This window comes from Gymnoscopelus microlampas (assembly GCF_963454915.1).
Source record: "Gymnoscopelus microlampas genome assembly, chromosome: 4".
NCBI lineage: Eukaryota > Metazoa > Chordata > Actinopteri > Myctophiformes > Myctophidae > Gymnoscopelus > Gymnoscopelus microlampas.
In genome coordinates, this window is record NC_139941.1 from 3,600,114 (window position 1) to 3,609,476 (window position 9,363).

Here is a 9,363-nt window from a genome sequence, read left to right on the forward strand (position 1 = left end):
AGAAGGTATTTTGACATAACTCATGAAAACAAACCAGGGTGGAGAGTGGGGCGGTGGCTGTTAATGCCACTGTGTCAAAAATGCTTCAACAAACGTTCAAATGAGTGTCCCTTCTGTGGAAGGGTGGAGACTATTTCTCATAGTTTTTGGGGAATGTGGCAGGATTGATGCCTTATTTGTTGTGTTAGAGAGTTTGAAGAGAAATGGTTTAAAGTTGTTTTTATATCACTATATATATATATATATAGCCACTATATAATTGCTGAATTTCCTTTACGTGAAGCAAAAATGGCAATAATGTGACAAGAAGAAACAATATCACTTATTTATCCTGTATCTTGTATGAGGTATCCTGTTTTGGATAAAATTGGTATTCTGACCTGAAAATGCATTTTCTGTTTATTAAAGATCTGAAGAGACAGGGAGACCGGTTATCAAACAAACACTCTAGTCTAAATAGGAATGATTACTTTCAGAATGTAAAGCTATTAACAATTATTTTTACAAAACAAAACGTACCTACCTTTAAACAACAAAAAGTAATAGTTGGCTGTATGGCATTATCAAACATACACTGACCTATTTGTTTCACTGATTAAGTCATATTTGAAAGATTCATAACACTTGGTAAGCGATTGGGTTGAGAGAGACATGTTCTGGTTGTGAATCAAACTGGTGACCTTTTGATCCAGAGCTCCCCTATGCCGCTTACGTAAGGTGTCATGTTTAGACATATTTCTCAAACTAACAGTGTCAAAACATCAACATAGGTATTGATGTGACTCCTAGCCCAGAGTCAATAGTAACTCTCAATCCACCTCATTTTCACAAATAGGGAATGCATGCCGCACCCGGTTATGAAATGTGCCAGTTATGGTTTTATCATCAGCCAGTGGTGTTGAGTGTCAGGAACTCAGAACTCAAACAAAGGCAGGAGATGACAATCACATAAACTTGACTTTGCTTGGTGACTGACATAGGATAACACTACATGCACAGAACAATGAACCTGACACTAACTTATGATCCGGCCCTGAAAAAACACGAAGACAGAGTTTAAATAGTCACTGGACCAGCCAGACTCAGCTGGTCTTCACAGGTGACAGCACTCCGGGCAATCAGTCTTGGCCTCAGGTAGAAGGGAGAGTAGGAGATTGGCTGAGGGGAAATAGGAGCAGGGCAAGGAAGGGGCAGAGGCACATGATCAGTGGCTAAACAGTCATGGACAACAGGGGCCGTGATCGTGACAGTTGAGGCCCCACCGGCTGATTGATTAGATTACACCTACAGCACTGAAATGACTTGGTTATAATTGTATCTACGAACAACTGTTTGTCTGTCAGTCAGTCAGCCTGCCTATGCTTGCCCGCGGGTGAGAATCTCCCACACATCCACTTCCCCTTCCTGTCAGACTCAAACACATTGTTATTAAACTTTTATTTAGATAAATGATGCACCTATCCTGGTAGCACTAGCAGGCAGCATGAACATGAATTATGGGTTCGGGCCCGTTTGTGGGTCGCGGACAAATGTATATGGGTCGGGGCAAGAGCACAATACTATGAATATCCCTCTTTTTTAGTTTCCTACAAATTATTTATTTTATTTCCAGAAATAAAAAAAGTAATTTTTTAAAGTACTTCATATATTTAAAAACAAATCTAAGATATTCCATCAGACGTTGTGAGCTTGTAGATCTGCTATTTTCACGACGTTGGGTCCCGGGCTAAAACCTTGGGAACCACTATAGAGTAGAAACAAGAGGAAGTGTGATTCACTCAGTAGTACGTTCAACAGGCTGACCAGATACATATCAGATACTGAAAGGATTTGTTCAAAAAGGTTTGTTCGGTCATTTTTGCCCATAACTAACTAATACACATTTATTGCCATGAGGTTGTTACTCCACATGCCCAGATGGCATAGTGCCAGTCAATTGTTTGTGTCCACTGATGCACTTTTAAGACAATTGATGTACAATTTTATGTGTCGGCTTGATGTGTCCGTGAACAGCATCATAGAGGCTCTAACCAACCCTATGAGAAGCAGTTATAGATACACACCCAGGCTTAGAAAGCATTGGCGTAACGGTAATAGCCTCTACACTTTTTAATTAATTTACGTACTTACTTGAACATTTTGACTCGGCGCTTGACAGCCGCCTCATGAATTGGTGTGAGTGGGGTGGGGTGGGGGGCGGGTGCGCTAGAGTGATGATTTGTTTTATATTGCTGTCTCTTTTTATATTATGTGATGTCTTTTCTTTGTATATGGACCCACGGGTCTGGAATAAAGATGATTTATAAATGTGTGTAGGCCTACTAGTTTTAACAATTTTTATATATATATATAAATTGTTAAAACTAGTACACACATTTATAAATCTGCGAACTTTTAACTGGCTATATTTTTCACACGGTAAATAAATCTGTTTCTTTTTGGTTTATCTGTCTATTTCTAACTGGATGTCTGTGTTTTCAGAGATGCAGCTAGACGATGCTGCCCTGCCCCCTGGTGGAGAAGAGGGGGAGGACATACATGTCTGTTCAATCAGCTTTTACATGCAATTGGTTGATTGGTTCATACTTCATTAACAATATTGTTAACAGTTGGCTACAGGTAGTACAGTCAAAGGGTATGCTAAAAGGATAACACAAACATCTCCAGAGGGCTTGTTTCCATTGTACTCAGCAAAAGGATGAATTAACACAAACAGGCACAACACCATGAAGCTCCACGGATCTCATTCAACCCAGATTGAGAACAAACATGGGGTTAAATTTGTTCTACTGCTATGCCACTAAAATGTGGAATGCCCTACCAACAGACATCACAAAGTGTGACTCCTTACCAGTGGTGTAACTAAGTACATTTACTCAAGTACTGTACTTAAGTACAATTTTGAGGTACTATCTATTATTGAGGTCTATACTTTTACTTCTACTCCACTATATTTCAGAGGTAAATATTGTACTTTTACTCCACTACAATTATTTGAAAACTTAAGTTACTAGTTACTTTACAGATTTTGACTATTTTTACAAAACATACATTAACCACTTCAGCCCTATAAACATTTCGGCCATTTGAAAATAGCCGATCTACAAGCTCACAATGCGTCCCCATGTGACGCATTGTGAGCTTGTGATGTGAGCTTGTGATCACAAAATAGCTGATCTACAAGCCACAACGTGTGGCATCGTGACCCATTGTGAGCTCGTATAGATCAGCTTTATCTGCTACTGTCTTGCGACACTCTTTCGCGACGAAATATGGTATTGATTTACGGAAAGAAAAAAAAAAACATTGAAAGTTGGAACAACAAGGTTTCTACCCAGCAGCAATGATATGTAACCTTGAGTGATTTTAAAGGCAAGGGTAAGTGATATTGTTTGGTTAAAACAAAACGTTTTTTTTTGGGGTAAAGCTGCACTATGTAACTTTCCTCTGAAGTGCTAGAATTTTTATCATTGAGCTAATAGAGCCTGCCTGCTTGCTCAGGTGATAAATTGAATCTTGTCCATCAGATTAAAATTCATGTCAGATCCTGTGTCTAGGTGAGACATAGCCTCGTTCTCAGCCTTACTCATCTGCAAAGAGAAAAGCCTGGTCACGACCTAAAGCAGAGAGTGTCTATAGGCGGTCGTACGTATTTATTTTCGCCGGAAACAATCTTTTTCGACCAATTACAACACTCATTTCATTCACGGAGAATGTAAACAGATTTGCAAAGTATCAACGTCATTTCCTGGGCGATACTTCCGCCAAATTCCGGTATTTCCGTGAAGTCATTCAACCGGCTAGGTCTTGACCAGCGTGGGTGAGACATGACCTTTGACACGATGTAAATGTCTCAATAGAAGAGCAGGGAGACCAATACCATACAGATTGGACAAAAAGTTACATAGTGCCGCTTTAAGGGTTAAAGTACTATATTATGATAGTAATCATTGCTGTAGAGTGTTTGTTCAGTAACAGTGGCCTCCTAACAGTGGTCTCTTCAGCTCTTTAATAAACAGAAAATACATTTTCAGGTGGGATATTGTCAGCCATCAGGAGAGAGCACAGTTTATCACATTTTATTGCATTTTGTACTGTTACAATTAAACTTTTGTCTGCTTATTTATTTGTGTCATCATGTGGTATCATCAGCACCGCAGCGCGCTCCATTAGCGATCGCAGAAGATAATTTGTGCAGCCAGATGAGTCGTACAGCATCCTAGATCTGGTCATGATGAGGGCCTCTCCCCGTAGATCCTCGAAAAGTTGTCGTCATGTCGTGCCAATGTCCACAATGCACCCTTGCAGTGGTCCCCCCACGTCGCAGGAAGATAGCTCGATCCGTCCATCCACCGCAAGGCCCCGTCCGCGCATGTCCTTTCGACGCCTGGCTTAGCATTTCTGGAGATTGGCGTCCCGCTCCCCAAATAGCCAAACCAACGCGACTGCCGACTTAAACGCCATATGTGGTATCTTAAAACCACAGACTTACAGGTTTTAATGCACTATACTAATTGCCAACAACGCCATATTGTAAAGTTAGTTTGATGTTCCAGAGATGTGAATAGATGTTTTGAAGAATGGATTTGAGTCATCACTCCATAGTGAGGTTCGTTTCTTCGGATTTATTTCATGGAACCGACAGAGTACAAACAGCTTTCCTAGGGAGCCTCAGCTCCCCTAAGCGCGGCCCTCCGGCCTCTGACACACACTCAAGCCTACATTTTACAGTATATTTATAGTAGTGAGATCTAACAAAAGTACATGGGTGGGTGTGTCAGCCCTGTAAGGTGGGACCCCACCTTCTCTGGCTCTCCACATTTGCAACTGTAAAGAGCCAGGAAAGGAACGGTGTCAGCCTTGATCACAAATGGATAGACGCACTGTCTCCAAGATAAGACAATAGTCAATGCTAATTGTACCCCCACCCGGCCAGGCTGGAGCCCACAAATGGTCTGAATCCACTCTTCTGTCTGCAGCCCAAAGTAGACCTGCAATCCTATATTAATTCTAACACATGGCTTAAATATGTATCTTAAGTTATGAAATATACTACAATCACTTCCAAATGCACTTGTTTATCCATCCTGTATGAGTTATCTCTCCTGACTGGATAAAATTGGTATCCCAACCTGAAAATGAGTTTTCTGTTTACCAAAGAGCTGGAGAGACTGGGAGACCCCTGTGGGAGACACCTGTTACAATTACTTGATTACTTTTAGAATATAGAGCTATTTATCACTTATTTAATATATCACTTGCCCTACCTTTAAGTTTAGCTGTTAGATTTGTGTTTAAATTGTTTGGTTTGAATAATTGTGTCATTATGATTAAACCAATGGGAAACACTGTGTCACATTGTAATGGATATATAAGTGACACTTTATAAGAAGCCCATGTCTATCATTATTATAAACATACTTATAGTGTATTATAATCTGCTTATAACACTGTCTAAGCACTCACTAAGTGTCTAAAACATTCATTCCTAAGAGAGCCATAACTTACCATAACATAATACAAAGTGCACAGTGATGTAAAGTGAACATGCACGGTACATCATTATCAGACATACATTTACCATTCAACTTATTGTTTATGCCATAATGACTGGATATACAAAGGTTTTGTAGCAATTTGTAGCAATTGTTGAAATATAGAGATCTCGGCTTTGGAAGTATTTAGACGTGTTGTGTAGGTCCGGTGTCTAAACTCAAATGTGCTAAAATGGGTGAAAACATGGCATAGAAACTAAAGTAAACTAGAAAAAGTGCTCCTCGGAGCACAACTCTCCGCTGTTGGGAATGTTGGGAATGTTCTATCTGTATAAGTGTCCTATCCGTCCTGTCTGTATAAGTGTCCTATCCCTCCTGTCTGTATAAGTGTCCTATCCGTCCTGTCTATGTAAGTGTCCTATCCGTCCTGTCTGTGTAAGTGTCCTATCCGTCCTGTCTGTGTAAGTGTCCTATCCAATTGTTACAGTATCCGCCATTTCTCAACCATTTCGTGATTGTTCCTGTCTTACCTCACTCTTACCAGACTTGTGTTGGGAATGTTGGGAATGTTCTAATTCTTATGTTCTAACTGTCCTATCCATCCTGTCTGTATAAGTGTCCGATCCGTCCTGTCTGTATAAGTGTCCTAGCCGTCTGTATAAGTGTCCTATCCGTCTTGTCTGTATAAGTGTCCTATCCGTCCTGTCTATGTAAGTGTCCTATCCCTCCTGTCTGTGTAAGTGTCCTGTCTGTATACTGTAAGTGTCCTATCCCTCCTGTCTGTATAAGTGTCCTATCCGTCCTGTCTGTATACTGTAAGTGTCCTATCCGTCCTGTCTCTATACTGTAAGTGTCCTATCCGTCCTGTCTGTGTAAGTGTCATATCCCTCCTGTCTATGTAAGTGTCCTATCCGTCCTGTCTGTGTAAGTGTTCTATCCGTCCTGTCTGTATAAGTGTCCTATCCGTCCTGTCTGTATAAGTGTCCTATCCGTCCTGTCTGTATAAGTGTCCTATCCGTCCTGTCTGTGTACTGTAAGTGTCCTATCCGTCTGTGTAAGTGTCATATCCCTCCTGTCTATATAAGTGTCCTATCTGTCCTATCTGCCAATTATGTATCAGCCATGCAGCCATTTCGTCATGGTTCCTGTCTTACCTCACTTTGACAGTGGCAAAGACACTGTCAAAGTGAGGCCATGTATTTATACAGTATTTCACCGTATTGTCACTTGTCACGTGAGGCTTGACCAATCGGTGTGTCATATTTAGAAAGTGAAAACAATACTCTCCTGCGGAGAGTAATAATAAATAACAGCTTCACAGAACAAAGTAAAGACTTTAGGATGGTCCTTCATATATCAGGGTTGGTTTTCAAAGCAAGCTAAGTGACATTCATTACTCAAGCAGCTAACAGTGCATTTTTTAAAGTATACTGCTACACAATGCTTTGACCCTGCACAAAAGGCAATACTTATGACAATAACAATTGAATAAAGGCAAGGGCAGTTTATTTACATTTCAATAACAAGGCAATTCAAAATGCTTTACAACATAAAACATTAAGCATTTGACACAGAGCATAACATTATTATTTTGTACCGTTAGGGGGCAGCATAGCATTAAGCAATTCTTGAGAGAAGTATGTCCATTTGTTTGTGTCCTGAAGATTGAAACCAAGGCAGGAATTTCAGGGAGGCCACGAAGGCCATGGCCGTCATTGCCCCTCAGTTTGGCCATGTGCCCCACAAAAAAATAGCATGCCCTGAGGCCACAGTGGCCTTAATGCCCCACCCACACTTCCCCAGCTGACTGTACCACTTTCTCCGATTCTCTTTCTTGTCAATATGCCAGTGTCTCTTTCTTATTATACTGTAGACACCAGGGTCTTTTGTTGAGATTCAGCAGGACTGAGCATGGATCAGATGGTAAATTCCATAATTGATTTATTTAATTGCAGATATTCTACATTTAAAATAATCCATAACCCTTGAAATTCAATTAATTATTTCAATGGACTAAAATCTTGTTTTGTTTGATGGCCTTCCTGCCCTGGAATTTGGCCTTTGTGCCATCAAAAAAATGGACAACACAAAAGGCCAAGTGGCGTTGCCCCTAAAATGACAAAAGTCAAAGAAACTGACTAATGTATTTTTTTAATCTGATGTACACTGTACACAGTCACTGGAAACATTCACTTTTTATTTTTAAGTTCTAATTGGAATAATACTGTGCAGAATAAACTATATATTTATAGAAAAGACAGCTGTAAACAGAGAGGTTTTTAGCTTTGATTTAAAGGAGTAGTTCACCCAAGAAATTACTTATTTTCTATCAATACACACCCCATGAAGCCTTGAATTCATGTTTTTGTTTTTGTTTTTGTCTAGTAATACTAAGACATTCTACCACTTTGTCGAAGTGGATGTCATTGAAGACTTTAACAAGAGCAGTCTCAGTGCTGTGGTGTGGTCGAAATCCTAGAAGATATAAGTTGTTCAGTCATTGAAAGACGGCTTTTACAATCATTTGTGTTAAAAACATGATGTTTAGGTGCGGGTGGCCGTGGTAAAGTACTTGCCCACCACCGTGGAGTCTAGAGGTTCGAATCCACCACGGAGCATCTGGCTTTGTCGAGCGTCTATACGAACGCAATTGGCCCGTGTTCAGGGGAGGGAAGCCGGGCAGGGAGGGTGATATTTGCCACTGCATGTAAACTCCTACGGGCTGGGGGAGAGCTCAGCAGGGAGTGTTGGGCGGGAGGTGTGAGCATAACAACTAACTCGGAGAGAAAAAGGGGTACAAATAAATGGCTACTCTAAATAATAATAAAACATTTAAAAACAGGAGATTTGATATGGGCCTAAAATTGTTAATTAGTGACATGTATAGATTATTCTTTTTTTTAAAAGAGTGGCTCGATGGCAGCTGTTTGAATAAAGCATGTTGTCTGTCTGTATGCAGGTGCTGTAAGGCTCAATGTCCTGAATATCCACAGGCTCCTACAAAGAAAAGAACATAATTCATGAGGTCAGAGATGGTCAAAGTCTGAGACCTTCCTACAGTGACAGACAACTTTAACCCCCCACCAATTTCCTTTTACTATAAAGCAAAAAAAAAAAATGCATGACGTATATGGATGAAAAATAGTGTCTTCAGGTGAAACTGCAGCTCATGATTTAGCCTGATCTTTGTGTAACCACATTGCTCTTTGCTCCTTCCACCCACCACTTCCTGTTACCTTGGTTACAATATACGTGCACATGTACACGTATAAATACATTTGTTCATACATGTGTGTTTTCAGAGGATTCGCATTTTGAAGCGCACAGGTCTCATCTATCACATCTTCACAACCACAACAGGAAGTGAAGTGTATTTCAGACATTGTATTCTGTATTCTCATGGTCTCTGGTTTGATATAGAAATAACACTTTTATTTTAATTTACCACAATATTATATTGTTGAACTGTTACATGTTTCCTCTGCAGTTGTCTGTAGTTTGATATGCTCCTGTTAATTGTGTGTAGTGGCCTTAAGCTTCATTAAGACACTAACAAAAACATTGCTATTGGTATTAAAATGAAATCAACATAATCAGAACCCCCACTCTGACAAGATATTAACGTAAAATGAATTAAAAGTGAAAGGACAGTTGAACACCCTTTTTTTTTTGCTTTTCAATATGACCTTTTGGAAACTAGCTTATAGAGTATAGTAAAAAGTTGAATATAATACTCACACCAATAGAGGAGTTTTCTTCCCATGATACACACGGTAACTGCAATTCCAATGATGATGACAGTGACTGCTGTAAGAATGTACAGCATATATGCTGCTGGGGGAACATTGTCCTCGGTATGCTCTGGTAC